The 16,769-nt window shown below is 50.7% G+C and overlaps 1 protein-coding gene across 5 annotated transcripts in view; it reads right to left on the bottom strand.

Annotated features, from left to right (window-relative positions):
- Nucleotides 1-16,769, bottom strand: part of CRACDL (CRACD like) — a 138,120-nt gene that overhangs the window by 115,751 nt on the left and 5,600 nt on the right. The window contains exon 1 of one of the 5 annotated variants that reach the window (XM_042246441.2): nucleotides 9,374-9,687. The exons of 1 other annotated variant lie outside the window; for it this stretch is intronic. The gene's annotated coding sequence lies outside the window, so the exon portion shown is untranslated. Of the gene's footprint in view, nucleotides 1-8,688; nucleotides 8,878-9,373; nucleotides 9,688-16,769 lie in introns of those variants that run through there. 3 more of the 5 variants (XM_042246437.2, XM_042246438.1, XM_042246439.1) reach the window with 3 other exon arrangements.

Here is a 16,769-nt window from a genome sequence, read left to right as displayed (position 1 = left end):
GTACAAATTATGAAGAAAAGAAAAAGAGAGAGAGAGAGAAGTTGAGATACAGTTCACCCTACCTGGCTTGTTCACTGCCTGCTTGAGGCTAGAAAACCAAGACCTCACTTCTAGCCTCTGTCCAGGCCATGCTGCCCACCTGGGAGAGTTCACTGTCCTGCTTTGCTAAGAGGCACCACGGTGGATGCATCCATTTTCCTATGGGGGGGTGTAGGGGGTCCCAGAGCCTCGGCCACAGTTTCAGGATGGACGCTGAGCCTCAGGGGGACCCCCATCTCCTCTCCCCTACCCACCGTGTGGTAGGTCTGAGGAGGGAGGCAGCTCCCAGCAGGACAGCCCTGCAGGTCTGGTTGGAGGCTGAGCTTTCAACAACTCTGTTATCTTTGAACTTCCTGCACTAAATCCTCTTCTGCTTAAAGGAACTGGAGCAAATCCTGAATAGCACAGACGCTGAAGACGCTGTTGACCAAAATACATGAAATCTCATGGGAAAAAAACTTCAGCGTGAAAAGAAAGACAGGCTTTGGGCAGGACATATCAAAGGAAGAGGCTTGTGTATACACAGGAAATCAATCTTTCGAGATGGACTTGGAAGGAACCAACCAGACAGATGTACAAAAGAGCACAGACAATGACCTTCATTCTCAGGGGGCTAAAGGACCAAAGGCTGAAAATGGCCTAGGTACACGTCCATCCAACAGAGGGTGGGTGAGTAAGTGGGGACCACCCTGCCCGTGGAGTCCTCTGCAGCCAGAAGAGTTAGTGCTACGGGAGTGTATCTGAGAGGGAGTGCGTCCGACAGGGAGTGTATCCAACAGGGAGTGCGTCCGATAGGGAGTGCATCCCATAGGGAGTGCATCCGATACGGAGTGTATCCGAGAGGGAGTGCTTCCCATAGGGAGTGCGTCCAGAGGGAGTGTATCCAATAGCATGGAGAAGAGACTCAACACATGAAAAGGTGGCCCAGTAAACAATGTAGACATTCCTTCTCTGTATTAATATATACTTTGTAAAAAAAACTTTTTATTTTGTATCGGGGCACAGCCGATTAACAGTGCTGTAGTAGTCTCAGGTCAGCAGCAGAGGGACTCCACCATGCATACACGTGCCCATTCTCCCCCAAACTCCCCTCCCCTACAAGCTGCCACATAACACTGAGCGGAGTTCCCTGCGCTGCACAGCAGGTTCCTGTTGGTCACCCAACACAGCGGTGTGTACACGTCCCTCCCAGACTCCCTAACTATCCCTTCTTCCCATTCTTCCCTACTGGCAACCGTGACAACACCTACTCCTGGGAGCACACGTGTACATGCGAATCTGGCACAGCACGCACCAAGACCGGAAGGAGACGCTGCCCGCAGATGTCGCCGCTACACCTGCTCACGCTCTGCCTCCTGGTCTGCTGGATGGAAGAGGCTGTCTGTGAAGCGACACCGGGCCTCGGGCCACCCGAGGGGGCAGCCAAAGGGCAGGCTGCCAGGACGGAGCCCAGTCACAAGTCCGGTCAGGGCCCCAGATGGCGGGCAGGCTGGCCCCGAGCCAGGCTCGCCAACTTCCAGGCCTTTCCCGCTTGCCAGCCTGGCCAAGTCTTGTCTACAGTGCTTGTGCTGCCACCGAGAGACCCCGAGGTTGCCCATGAACTGCTCCTGGTAACTTCAGCTCTAGAACATGGTGCCCAATAAGCCGTGCTGACCAGAACCCCTTGATGCACAGACTCGACTTTGCCCACGAAGGCCAGACGCAGCGCAATGACACTCACTAAGATGACATTGCTGAGTCTCAGAAAACAGGTGACTCACATCTGCAAGATGTTTCGTACATTAAGACTCCATTTACACCCTGAAAATACACTGGAAACGCTAATATGCAATGATTTAAACGTCTGATTTCCAATGGCACATACAACTGACACCCAGTAACACACCAAATACACAGGGCTGAGTCTATCCCCGTGGAAATGACCCCAGGGCAAGGAGGGTGGATCCCCAGGTGGAGTGTTGCAGGTTCAGACATCCAGTGGGTGGGGCTAAACCGCCAACAAACCCCATCCTCCGCCTGCTCCTCTCACTGCAGCTTCTAAGTCACGAATCTTCCGCACAGGAGAACCCAAGAGAAAGTTCCTGCTACCAGGCTGAAGAACTGATGCTTTGGAACAGTGGTGCTCGAGAAGACTCTTGAGAGTCCCCTGGACAGCAAAGAAATCAAATCTGTCAATCCTAAAGGAAATCAACCCTGAATATTCACTGGGAGGACTGATGCTGAAGCTCCAACACTTGGCCCACCTGATGCAAAGAGCCGACTCAATGGAAAAGACCCTGATACTGGGAAAGATAGGGGGCAAGCGGAGAAGGGGGCAACGGAGGATGAGATGGTTCGATGGCATCACCAACTCAACAGATATGAATTTGAGCAAACTCCAGCAGATGGTGAAGGACAGGGAAGCCTGGCGTGCTGCGGTCCATGGGGTCACAAAGAGTTGGACACGACTGAGCGACTGACCAACCACCACTCCTTGGGGAGCACGGTGGGAGGAAGAATGAATAATTAAGCAGGCAAGCTGATGGAACATGGGGGTGAGGAGTTAAGCATCCAACCCAGGTTAGACGAGCCGGTGCCAGTGGTGACGCTGCTTCAGAGCAGCTCGCTGCACTTGCCACTTGGGCTGCAGAGCCCTGAAGGGAACTCAAGTGACCCAGGTCGAAGCCTCCACACCCACCACACCTGCCCCATGAGGTACTGAGGCTGTGCCTGGCCCCAGAGCTGCACATAGAACAAGAGAGAGAAGAGCCAAGAGCAGTCTGCACAGGCTCGGAGCAGCGTGCCCAGAGAGGACAGGAAACAGGATGAAGGACTCTCCTAAGATAGGTTAAGCAGAGACAAACACTCAGTAAGGAGGGCACGTGTGCATGCAAGACAGAGAGGCGTGGAAGGACAGACAGACACCTGATATTCATGAGGCGCTAGATATACCCAGGCAGCTGGGCAGTAAATAGTCATGATACACTCAGTGCTGAAAAGGTACTAAATATTCACCTACAGGAGACTAAATATACAACAGGGACTTGATATTGACTGTAATTCCGTTACCCACAGGCGACATTCAAAGTGGTCCTCGGAGCCACCGCCGTCTGTCATGCTCATCGGCCGGTCACAGATGCAGCAGGCCCTACATCTCGCCTGCAGAACAAGTGTGTGTGTGTGTGTGTGTCTGTGTGTGTGTGTCTGTGTCTGTGTGTGTCTGTGTCTGTGTGTGTGTCTGTGTGTGTGTGTGTGTCTGTGTGTGTGTGTCTGTGTCTGTGTGTGTCTGTGTCTGTGTGTGTGTCTGTGTGTGTGTCTGTGTGTGTGTGTGTGTCTGTGTCTGTGTGTGTGTCTGTGTGTGTGTGTGTGTGTGTCTGTGTGTGTGTGTCTGTGTGTGTGTGTCTGTGTGTGTCTGTCTGTGTGTGTGTCTGTCTGTGTGTGTCTGTGTGTGTCTGTGTGTGTGTCTGTGTGTGTGTGTCTGTGTGTGTGTGTCTGTGTCTGTGTCTGTGTGTGTGTCTGTGTCTGTGTCTGTGTGTGTGTCTGTGTGTCTGTGTGTGTGTCTGTATGTGTCTGTGTGTGTGTCTGTGTGTGTCTGTGTGTGTGTGTCTGTGTGTCTGTGTGTGTGTGTGTCTGTGTGTGTGTGTGTCTGTGTCTGTGTCTGTGTGTGTGTCTGTGTCTGTGTGTCTGTGTCTGTGTGTCTGTGTCTGTGTGTGTCTGTGTGTGTGTCTGTGTGTGTCTGTGTGTGTGTCTGTATGTGTCTGTGTGTGTGTGTCTGTGTGTGTGTGTGTGTGTGTGTGTGTGTCTGTGTGTGTGTCTGTGTCTGTGTGTGTCTGTGTGTGTGTGTCTGTGTGTGTGTGTGTGTGTGTGTGTGTGTGTGTGTGTGTGTCTGTGTCTGTGTGTGTGTCTGTGTGTGTGTGTGTCTGTGTGTGTGTGTCTGTGTGTGTGTGTGTGTCTGTGTGTGTGTGTCTGTGTCTGTGTGTGTGTGTCTGTGTATGTGTGTCTGTGTGTGTCTGTGTGTGTCTGTGTGTGTGTCTGTGTGTGTCTGTGTGTGTGTCTGTGTGTGTGTGTCTGTGTGTGTGTGTGTCTGTGTCTGTATGTGTCTGTGTGTGTGTCTGTGTGTGTGTCTATGTGTGTCTGTGTGTGTGTCTGTGTGTGTGTGTGTCTGTGTGTGTGTGTCTGTGTGTGTGTGTGTGTCTGTGTGTGTGTGTGTGCGTGTGTGTGCGGTGGGGACGTGACTGGTCCTGGGCACCTCCCATCAGTGGCCTGGCTGCTAGTACTTGTAACCATGTTGGCAGGAAAAGCTGACACTGCAGAGGGAGACGGAGCATGCGAGCCCTGTGTGCCCCAGGACTCAGGCCCCGGGGGGATCCCGCCTGCTCGCACCCTCCCTACCTCTGTTACCTGCCCCATCTCTCTGCCCCGGCTTCTCACTTGAAACTGCATCAAGCTCATTTCCCACCTGGAGGAGGAAATCGCAACCCACTCCAGTATTCTTGCCTGGGAAATCCCATGGACAGGGGAGCCTGGCGGGCTACAGTCCATGGGGTCACAAGAGAGTCGGACATGACTGAGCACAATAAGGTCATTCCCAACAGGACATCTACCACTAGCCCTCTCAGCAGTGCTCTACACAGCAGACTTGCTCGTTGTCCTGGATCACCATCAGATCTCAGACCCTTCATTGCTTTAGGATCCTTTATCAGGGGGTCTTATGTGTAATAGTGTTAGTCGCTCCGTCTGTGTCTGACTCTTTGCAACCCCATGAACTGCAGGCTCCTCTGTCCACGGAATTCCCCAGGCAAGACTACTACAGTGAGTTGCCATTCCCTTCCCCAGGGGATCTTCCCAACCCAGGGACTGAACCCAGGTCTCCTGCATTGCAGTTAGATTCTTTACCATCTGAGCCACCAGGGAAGCCCCTGCTGCTGCTAAGTCACTTCAGTCATGTCCAACTCTGTGCAACCCCATAGACAGCAGCCCACCAGGCTCCCCGATCCCTGGGATTCTCCAGGCAAGAACACTGGAGCGGATTGCCATTTCCTTCTCCAATGCATGAAAGTGAAAAGTGAAAGGGAAGTTGCTCAGTCGTGTCCGACTCTTCATGACCCCATGGACCGCAGCCTATCAGGCTCCTCTGTCCATGGGATTTTCCAGGCAAGAGTACTGGAGTGGGGTGCCATCACCTTGGGGGTCCTAATTGGGATCAAAATAAATGCGCTTTTGCTTATTAAGAAAGACAATGGAAGAGTAACCACTACAAATAATTCATGAGGCATTTTCTCCGCTGATACAGGATCTCAAGTGATGCTGGTATACGTGAATCCCCACCCCCATGCTATGGGGTCACAGGGACTCTAGGTGGCAAAGTGGAAACCAGAGCCCTGACTGCCCCGCTCAGCTGGACCACTTGTTTTAAGAAAGCAAAACACCTCTGACATTTTCACGACCCCCACTCAAGCCAGCCATTCTAAGAGTAGTTTCTTGGGAAACTTGCACACCTGACCTAAGGCTTCTGCTGCCTCCCACAGACGTGCGAATCTGGGGACAGAAAAAAGAGGGACTACTGTCTGGACCCCAGAGGTGAGTGGGTATTCCAGAAGTTCTCAAACTTCATACATTCAAAAGCCCATCCCACACCGGGGCTAGGAACACACTTGAGCAAATAAACAACATCCTACTCCTCACCTTTCAAAAGGCTCTTTTGCAATTTCTTTCACAAACAGCTTAATCATAAGCAACATATCTGGGAGCTCTTCCTACCCAGGTCTGCACAGGAACAGTGCTGGTGTCCACAAGGAGCCGACACAGGTAGGGGTGTCCCTGGTTGCATGGCCACCCCGTCCGATCATTTCTTGTCAATTTGCCGCTAAATTCGCTGACCATTCCCTGGGACCTACTGGTTAGTGTCCTACTGAGCTCAGGGTTATGGGTCATAGCATATTAAAGGAATACAAAGGATGCTAGAGTAATTCCTTAGAATCATTGATGGGCCTTAAGGACCATTTACCTGACCTGAAAGTTTGAAATGTGCTTCCAGGTGCAGATAACTGAGAATAACAGGATTAGATGAGAATTCCTCTGATTTCCATTCAGCTGGGGGAAAATGCCAGGCATTTAGAAAGCTGACCGTGCCTATGGTCCAACGTACAGATACAGGTACCCTGACAACAAAAGGGATAACACGACACCAGGAAGAGTCAACTAAGAGGTGAGCCCCAAAAGACCACTCCTGGGGAGTCTTCTGTCTTTATGGATTCAAGAGGTCCTTCCCAGTGGGGGGAAGAGATAGTAAGGGAGTTTTGGATGGACAGGTACACATGCTATATTTAAAATGGATAACCAACAAGGACCTACTGTATAGCACAGGGAACTCTGCTTAATGTTATTTGGCAGCCTGGGTGGGAGGGGAGTTGGGGGAGAATGGATACATGTATATATATGAGTCCCTGTGCTGCTCACCAGAAACATCACAACATTGTTCATCGGCTATACCCCAATACAAACTAAAAAGTTAAAAAAAAAAAAAAAAAGAAGAAGTCCTCTGCATGGGAAGTTCTCTTTAATCTCACACGTGGCCAGGTCTTAATGTTACTTAAAGTCCCACCTCCTCTGAGAAGCCCTCCCTGACCACTTTGCCTTCTACCCGCAAAGTATGAACAAAACCCAGGACTTGTGAAGCTTTAGGCTTCACAAGGGCTAATCAAGTTCTCCAAACAATTCCCAAGGATCCTGAAGAATCAATTACAACTTGGATTTTTAGGTATTTTTCCTGCTGCTTTTGGTAAATGCCAAGCATACAGTGGATCGTTGTGAGATGAAGCAGCAGCGGCATAAACAGCGTGACCGTCTGGAAAACACCGAAGCGTGTGAACCTGGTCTACTGGGCTGGGCTCAGGAGTGTGTAGGCAGACAACTCTTCTGTCCTCCAACCACCAAAGCTTCAAAGCTACTCTTTCCCCATTTCCTCCCCATCCTTGACTGGTAACTCCAACAGGCCCTACAGTCTTTCCGGTCCTTTTCAGGTAATAAGAAGTCCAGTGCAGATAACGGAGGTTGACTTGCCCAGAAGATGAGGGGACAGGGAAAGGGAATTTCTAGTCGATTTCCCCAGTTTGCTGCCCCCTGCTTCCTTCCCACATCTCCAGGGTGCATCTGGTTTCTCCAGGGAGGGGAGGAGTTAAGACATAAAAGATGCTGAAACTCCCTCTACACATCAAGAGCTTTACTCTAAGCCCCCATGTCCAGAGGACAGGAGATACAACCTAAGAAACATTCCTGCCTTTCATGTCAAAAAAAAAAAAGCTCTTCCGATACAGGGAGAGAGGAACCTGGAGCCCCCAGCCCCTTTACACCCAGCCTGGAGCAGAGGGGTTAGTGAGGGAAGAAAACCCCCAGGGGATTGAGAGGGACATGGAAGGCTGGGGGGAGTTTGTCCTGCTTACTGCTAGGAACACAGGACCACTCAGACTAGGGACCTGGGCTATTCCACACAAACTGGGCAGGTTCCCAGATGCCCAGCAGGGACCTATTGGAGACACAGGGTGCAGAGACCTCAGGGCCGGATGCGGGAGCCGGGTCCCCAACTGCGTCTCACTCCAGTGACAGCTGGCTGGACAATGCTCAATGGAAACAGAAAAAGGAGGCTCTGTGGTGGGAAAGCCATCAGATGACAGCAAGAAGCCACGCTCCCCACACCTTGAGGTGCTGCAACCTTCTCCTGGAGCCCAGAGACTACCTGCAGCGAGAAAGGGCCCCAGACAGTGACCTGGGGAGACGGAGACTGACCTTTTGGGGACTGAGCTGCTTTAAGCTAGATAGCGACTCAGATAAAATCCTTTGAATTAGGCTCAGGAAAATCACGATCAGGACCTAGGACTAGACATATCACAGGGAACCAAAGTCCCTTGTTCAGAGCAGTGAAGTTAAGTTCACCTAAAAAAGTAAGTTGACCTAAAAAACTCTGCACATCACAACTGGGAGGCTGGTGACCTTCAGCCCTCCACAATAAACCCCAGGCAAGAAACATCTCCACTAGGATCAAAAGGCGTCCTCGGGGTCTGCATGCAACACAAGCAGGGTTTATAAGCGTGTCTGTGCACAGGCACGTAGCTAACCTCCCAAGGAAGAGCAGATGGCTGCAAGGTTGCCCAGGCAAACCCAGCCTACTGTGCCACCTCAGAAAACTTACCCTCCAGGAGGGCAATGCACCTTCACCCACAGTCTCATTTAATCCCCTGAGCTGGCGACCCGCACTCGCATTCTGCTAAGTCAAACCAAGAGTTATCAAGCTTCGGTGACCAGCTCAAGATGACCAAGCTGAACAACAATATGAATAGGACATCCACCCTTCCCTGAGCCCGAGGGGCCTGGTCCCACGCAGCGGCCATATGCTGTGTGTGAGCCACGCAGCAGCCTTGGAGGTGCCACTTTTTAATTTGTTCACTGAGGACAGTTGCTCAGAGAAACTAAGAAACTTGACCAGGAGGCAAGTCTGGACCAAGGGAGGCCCTCGCTCCAGGCACAAAATTTCAGGGAGTACCAAAGACTCCTGGAGACAAATGGTACAATGGACTGTTTCAAAACATCAAAATGAACACAGAATCCACACTGCACAAAACACATCACAGTTTTAAATAAAGACAGGATCTGTAGTACTGATTTTTCTTCTACCTTAGGCTCCAATATGGCTCAGCACAACACTGGGGCAGAGAGAAGAAACCAGCCCAGCTCAGTCCTCCACAGGCCCCACAGTCAGGGACCGCTGATGTTACCGCACAGGCTCTAGATAAGCTGCTCCCCACAATCCTACCGCCTCACATGGCTCCAAGGAGTGATCACGGCTCTCCATCATCCAGGTGTGAGCTCCAGGGAGACCAGGGTCTAAACAGAGTCTATTCCACGGTCACGTGCCCGAATTATGTAAATGAAGGAAGCGTGCCGGCTGGAATAGGGAGTGGGGATATTTTAAGCTATCAGTTGAGGAAGGTGTGGGGTGGGCGCTCAGAGGCTCACACAGCTGCTCATCTCCCACTTGATAGATTTATGGCTCAAAATTAAGTATTCAGCACGGACATCGTGCCAGCTGCCGCCTGTACCGACACGAGTCTAACCCCAACGGTGGTATTCCTTTACACTTTGCATTTCAAAAGCCAAAGCCTGGCTGGTAACTACTCCACTGGAGTAACCAACCACCCAGGCTTTGCTCACTGTTCACCTCGTATTAACGCTCCATCTGAGAGGAAGCGTCCGTTCCACAAATAAGTGTTGATTAAAAATGTGAGCATTTCTTAGGTCAAACCCAGAACCCCTCACTGGCAACCAAAGCCTAAAACGCGTATAACAAACAAAGCGTTACCTGAAGCAGAAGAGTTAGCGACCGTCCATTCCTCTCCCCTGCCGCGGCCTCTGGCGCCAGGAGGCACCGACACCTCGTCCACCGCCAACTTCCCCCCGGCACACCGGCTCCCCTCCTCGTGGGTTTTCTGAGGCGTCACCTCACGATTCAAAGTTAAGTCCGGCGAAGTCAGCAAAGGGAAACTTCGGGCACTTGGGGGAGCGCGTCCGGCCGCACTCGGCCGCGGGGAGGGCGCTCCGTCCGCGTGGCTGAGGGGCTCCCGGCTCCGAAACCCCCGCCCCAGGCCCCAGCCCCGGTACCTGCAGGGGCGCGCGGGCGGCTCCGCGAAGCGCCGGGGGCTCTCGGTCCGCGGGGCGGGGGCGGCGGGGCCCCGGGAGCGCGGACGCGCGGCCCACGCGGCGCAGCAGGTGGCCGCCCGGCCTCGCCGCCGCCGCCGCCGCCGGGTCGGGGCCCCGAGACCCGGGCGCGGGCGCGGGCGCGGGCACGACCCTCGGGCGCCGGCGCTGGCGCTGGCGGGGCCTCGGGCGCGCTCCCCGGCCCGGGCGCGCCGGCTCGGCCCCGCGGCGCTCGGCACGGCGGGGGCGGACGCCGCTCCCCTTACTCTTCTGGCTCCGCGCGCTCGCCCGCCGCGCGCACCTCCCCCGCGGCGCGCCGCTCCCGCCGCCCGGCCGCGCTGGGCCGCGAGCTCGTGGGGGTGGCGCCCGCGGGCCCGGCTGCCGGCGGGGACCCCCCTCGCCGGGCCGCGCAGAGCCCGCCTACGCCGGCCCGCGCGGGGGCGCTGTCGGTGCTCAGGGCCTGGCGAACCCCCTCCAGCCGCCTCCCCCAGGCGACCCCGACGGCCCCGCGGACGAGGTGCCCCCGCTCCGCGCCCTGCGGCCCCGACTGCACCCTCGTCCTCGGGGGTCACCTGAGGGCTCCGCTGCCGACGGCGCTAGGCCTGGGATGCTCATCACCCGCCTCGCCAAGCGGCCACGGGCCGGGGGCAGGGCGCCGCGAGTGGGAATTGTGTGTTTGAATAAAAGTAAAAGTTGTTTTCTGTATAACCTTGTGTGTCCGGAGCGTCTCCAGGCTAATTAGGGAAGCTGCCGCCCTGTCGTGGGGTGAGCTCAGTGCTGTGACACTGCAGATGGGGAAGGCTGCCGGCGGCCTCGCAGCCTCTCCTTACTTTCTTGTGGAGACCGGCCGGTCCAGGTAAGGAGATTGTCAGGAAACGTGCTGGCCCCGGACGGTGGCTCAGCGGCGACCAGAGAGCCGGCCCGGAAGCCTGGGCTTGCCAGTCACACAGCCCCAGACGCCCCAGACAACCGCGCCCCGGCCACGTGCCTACAGAGCAGGGAGCTTAACCCGCAGGGAGGGAAGACGTGAAGTCGTTCAGTCGTGTCCGACTCTTTGCGACCCCATGGACTATAGCCCACCAGGCTCCTCCATCCATGGGATTCTCCAGGCAAGAGTACTGGAGTGGGTTGCCATTTCCTTCTCCAGGGGAGCTTCGCGACCCAGGGATCGAACCCAGGTCTCCCGCATTGTAGGCAGACACTTTACCATCTGAGCCACCAAGACCCACGTGAACTGTGACCCGCAGGGAACGGAGGCCACTGCTGCTGACTCTTGAGAAGCTTCCATGCCAGCTAGAAGAGCTCATGCTAGCAGCCCGTCGATTGATGACCAACGTCTGAGTCTTCAACTATGTCGGCGCCTTTATATGGGCACACTCGGAATCTGCACCACATCTTAGGTGGTGGGTTTGGGGATTTTCCCTGCGGGCACTGAAGACCCAAGGAGCCCGTGTTTGTACCGCTATCTGCAAAGAGCCTGGGGACAATCTTGGAAGGGTCTCTCTCCACTCTCGGCTTTAACTCGAGCAAAATCCCAAATAAAAGCATCAGAGGCAGGGTAAGCAGGTTAAGGGGCTTCTGAGGTGGTGCAGTGGTAAAGAATCCACCTGCAATGTAGGAGACATGGGTTCGGTCCCTGGATCGGGTCGATCCCCTGGAGGAGGAAATGGTAACCCACTCCGCTATTCTTGCCTGGAAAATTTCATGTACAGAGGAGCCTGGTGGGCTACATACAACCCATGGGGTCATAAAGAGTTGGACACCCTGAAAGCGACTGAGCAACTCAGGGCACAGAAAGAAGTTAAAGACAGATTGCAGTTATTTGAACAAATAAAGAGAAGTTTACTTATGAAAATAAAATTTGTATAATCCCTTTGGAATAAGCCATTCTCGTAAAAACCCCTTTTGCTGTTAAGTGCTTTAAATTTCCTGTGTGGAAGGAATAAAAATATATTGTGAATCAGTCTATAGCCCCCAATTTAATAACCTGCATTCACAATGGATAGGTGCCTCATGAAGATAAGAGACAAGGACTGTTAGGGGGTGTGTGCTTTTTTGAGAATCCTCAAACTACACTGAACAACTACAAATAAACCTGCACCCCCTTTTCTTCTCTCCCATCTTGCGCCTCTGCTCCTTGCTGTTAAAAATCACATTTATTTTGTTGTAACTCCTAAATATTTACTGACTCCATAAAATTGCCTTTCTAAGTAAGGATTTCATTTGTTTCTGTAGTATCTTAAACTTCTGGCTTTATTTGTGTGTGCTGTGGGTGGCTTAAAAGTTCCTAGAGGTTTTGAGAGGACAAAACCCAAAGTTCTTGCTGGTTAGTTAAGGCTGAGAAAGAACATGGTGTCAACACCCAAAATAGAAAGGGTAGGAGAACTTTGTGAACATGTTAGAAAAATGGGAAAATATCTGGTCCTGGTAGAGCAAACTTTAAAAGCGTTGAAAGGAAAACTGCACTCCCCCTTCCTCAGCCCACTGAGCTCCTCCAGTGCCCTTCAAGGGAGCTGTTTTCTTCCATAATGTCCCTTAGACCAAACCTTGAAGCCAGGTTGAGAAAAGGCTAAAATGTCAGTAACCATTTGCCAACGGTTTCAAGGAAACTGCCCCCACGTAGAGTTTCTGAAATCTTGCACAGACAACCATAAAGCAAAGAGCAGAGGGTTGGTTTTGGTTTTTCTTTTTTTTCCTGGAACTCCAGGAAAATCTCGCTCATCTATCCCTGAACGCTCCCTCCTGGGGAAGGGGAACCTCACTGATAAGGCAAAAGAAAGAGCTAAAGCTGTGCTATCTCAGGACTTCCCTGTGGTCCAGTGGTGAAGACTCTGTCTTCCAATGCAAGGGCGTCTGAGTTCGATCCCTGGTTGGGGAGCTATGATCCCACACGCCTCACAGTCAAAAAGCCAAAACATAAAACAAAAACAATATGGTAACAAATTCAATTAAAAAAAAAAAACTTCAAAAGTGGTCTGTATCAATCGGTGAATATGTTGCATCTCACTTGGGAACGCATTTCTATCAAACAAGACCTACTATTATCCCATTTTACAGAAGAGGCATTGCCGTCATCTCCCTGTTGTGGAGAAAGAAGGTGGGTGCCCAAGGTCGGGCAGGAAGGAAGTGGCAGAGCCAGGATTTGAAGCCACAGTCTGCGGTCCTGGCACTGAATAGGCTGCCTTTCTGCTGTGTGCTCAGCCGTTCAGTCATGTCCGACTCTGCGACCCTGTGGACTGCAGCCCGCCAGGCTCCTCTGTCTGTGGGATTCTCCAGCCAAGAATACTGGAGCAGGTTCCTCCTCCAGGGGGTCTTCCTGACCCAGGGATCGAATCGGTGTCTCCTGCATCTCCTGTGTCTCCTGCAGTGGCAGGAGGATTCTCTACCAGTGCGCCCCCTGGGAAGCCCACCTTTCCACCAATGGAACCTACTGCTGCAAACTGAAAATGCTTAAAAAAGAAAGGACATTCACCCTTCCCCACTCTCAGGAAGAAGCATCTTTTGGAATCTCAGAAAGAAAGATTATTTAAGTCTAGTCTGCTCTCTACTGAATAATCACTTAGACCAGAGGGCTATCACTGGTGGGATGGAGAAGGGGGTCCACCAGAGGCGCCAGGCTCAGCAGCCCAGGCTGGTACCGAGAGACTCTTCTGCAGGAAACGGCTTCACCCCAGGCTTCTGCTCTGGGGTCTTCATAAGACACTCATTCTGCCTGTTTCCCCTTGGGTTCCAAAAATACAGACCCACCCCACCCCCCAATCTGGGCAAGTCAAGGACCAGCCAAGAGCCAACTAGTCAAAAACGATGTCAACTTTCTCATGACAACAAGCCCGTTGCCTGGGTGAGCCTGGATGACAGAAGTGTAATTGAACTGCCTCACTGTCCTCCTTCCTCGCTTGTTATTCACATGGCATCATCCGCCACCACATACCCAGTCAGGTACATTTTTGTTCACACAATCAAGCAGCTTCATGCATTTGTGCATTTTCGCTCTAACTAGTGATTAACTATTTTCAAGACCAATACAAGAGTCACAAGGCTCTGCCTTGTGAAATCACACATTTATTTCAGTGGTTCTGAATGTTTTTTTTCATAAATATATAAAACATTTTATTTTGTAAATTAGATGTCACATTAAGAGACCAAGTGGGCTTATGTTCAGAACAAGTTCAGGGAATTCTGATTTTTTCCCTGATGGAATGTTTTTTTTCCTAATGTAGATACTATTTATCCTTTTGGCCAGTTTATTGATCTGTAGGAAGGTATTTCAGGTTTAGTGAGGCAGGAATATTTGATAATTCTGGCTTAGCATTAGCTGGGGCTGGGAGGGTACACTTCTGCTGGAAATTGATCATGGATGATAAGTTTCATAAAATCTTACAGTCTCAGTTCAGTTCAGTACAGTTGCTCAGTCATGTCCGACCCATGAATCGCAGCACGCCAGGCCTCCCTGTCCATCACCAACTCCCAGAGTTCACCCAAACTCATGTCCATCGAGTTGGTGATGCCATCCAGCCATCTTATCCTCTGTTGTCCCCTTCTCCTCCTGCCCCAAATCCCTCCCAGCATCAGGGTTTTTTCCAATGAGTCAACTTTTCACATGAGGTGGCCAAAGTACTAGAGTTTCAGCTTTAGCATCATTCCTTCCAATGAACACCCAGGGCTGATCTCCTTTAGGATGAACTGGTTGGATCTCCTTGCAGTCCAAGGGACTCGCAAGAGTCTTCTCCAACACCACAGTTCAAAACCATCAATTCTTCGGTGCTCAGCTTTCTTCACAGTCCAACTCTCATCCATACATGACCACTGGAAAACCATAGCCTTGACTAGATGGACCTTTGTTGGCAAAGTAATGTCTCTACTTCTTGATATGCTCTCTAGGTTGGTCACAACGTTCCTTCCAAGGAGTAAGCGTCTTTTAATTTCACGGCTGCAGTCACCATCTGCAGTGATTTTGGAGCCCAAAAAAATAAGGTCTGAGACTGTTTCCACTGTTTCCCCATCTAGTGATGGGACCAGATGCCATGATCTTCGTTTTCTGAATGTTGAGCTTTAAGCCAACTTTTTCGCTCTCCTCTTTCACTTTCATCAAGAGGCTCTTTAGTTCCTCTTCACTTTCTGCCATAAGGGTGGTGTCATCTGCATATCTGAGGTTACTGCTATTTCTCCCGGCAATCTTGATTCCAGCTTGTGCTTCTTCCAGTCCAGCGTTTCTCATGATGTACTCTGCATAGAAGTTAAATAAGCAGGGTGACAATATAGAGCCTTGACGTACTCCTTTTCCTATTTGGAACCAGTCTGTTGTTCCATGTCCAGTTCTAACTGTTGCTTCCTGACTTGCATATATGTTTCTCCAGAGGCAGGTCTGGTATTCCCATCTCTTTCAGAATTTTCCACAGTTTCTTGTGATCCACACAGTCAAAGGCTTTGGTATAGTCACTAAAGCAGAAAAAGATGTTTTTCTGGAACTCTCTTGCTTTTTCAATGATCCAGCAGATGTTGGCAATTTGATCTCTGGTTCCTCTGCCTTTTCTAAAACCAGCTTGAACATCTGGAAGTTCACGGTTCACATACATAGTCTCAGGGTGGGCTAAATCTTGCCAGTGGTTTTTGCTGTTGTTGTTTGCAGGATTTGATCTTGTTTTTATTTTCTGAGGTATAACTGACCTAAAGGACACACATCTCTGTATTTAGCTTGAATTTTCAGTTACATATCATTTCTCTCATGCAACCATCATCCTCATCAAGATCTAGAATATTCTTAGCACCCTGGGACGCTTCCTCGTACCCTTCTGCAGTCAGTGTTCTCACCTAAGCTAACTACTATCTCACGTTCTGTTAGCACAGATTAGGGACCTATGGTGTCAAGGCTCATGAATAGGTATATGTAGACTGACACAGCATGTCTTCTTTTGCATCTGGCCTCTGTTATTCCCCATGATGTCTGTGAGATTCATCTGTGTTGTATCAGTGTATTCCTTTTGCGTTGCTGCACAGTACCCCACTGTATGGATATACCACAACTTACCCATTCGACTCTTCTTAGGCATTTGGATTGTTTTCAAGCTTGGTATGTTATAACGAATCTGCTATTAACATTCTCATAGATGTTTTGGTGGGCATAAGCACTCAGTTTGCTGGTTATGATCCAAGAGTGGAATCCTGGACCATGAGACATACGTAGGTTGAACTTTAGTACATACTACCGAACATTTTCCTGGAGTGGTTGGACCATTTCACGTGACCATGATATGCACACAAGTTTCAGTTTCTCCACATCCTTGCATATACGGTCGTGTCCATCTCTTTAATTTTGGTCATTCCAGTGTTGTAGTGCTATCTCATTGTGGTTTTAATTTCCATTGCTCTAATAACTAATGATGAGCATCTTGTCATTGGCTGTTTTGATATCCTGTTTTTGAAGTGCTTATTCAAGCCTTTGGCTCCTCTATTGGACTATCTTTTACTTCCATAGCGGTAGGAATTCTTTATATACTCTAGATATGATTCTTATATTTAACTTCAATTCTTATATTGAAAATGCTGTTGGCATTTTATTGTTTTTCCTTCCAATTTTTCTTTTATAAAAAGACACTAGGGTTAGCCTGCAGACTCAGATGCCTCCTGCCTAGTTGAGATTAAGCCAAATACAATACAATTTTGTGTCTTCATTTTTTCAGCTGCATCATAACACAAGTATCTTCCCATGTGATCACCAGGTGTTCATAAATTTACTTTTTAATAACTGACTGATATCCATTAGATAGACAGGTCATCATTTATCTTACTATCTCTCTATTGCATGTTTTCCAGTTTGAAAGCATAATACAAAATTATCTGACAAATGCCTTGTCCATAATTTGTCTGCATTTATATCTTTAGGGGAGATCCAGAGAGGAGTTCCTGGGTCCATGGCTGTGAATGGGTCAAAGGCACTACTGAGTCACAGGGTGTGAAGGCTTCTTAGGCTGTAGGGTCTGAATGACACAACTGAACAGTACTTCCATTCTTCCCTGGGCAGCAGCTTCTCCTGCTCTTCAGAGCAATAGCTCTTACTGCTC

The sequence above is a fragment of the Ovis aries genome, chromosome 3 (genome assembly GCF_016772045.2).
Source record: "Ovis aries strain OAR_USU_Benz2616 breed Rambouillet chromosome 3, ARS-UI_Ramb_v3.0, whole genome shotgun sequence".
NCBI lineage: Eukaryota > Metazoa > Chordata > Mammalia > Artiodactyla > Bovidae > Ovis > Ovis aries.
Note: the sequence above shows the minus strand (reverse complement) of the source record. Positions and strands in the feature narration are given on the sequence as shown.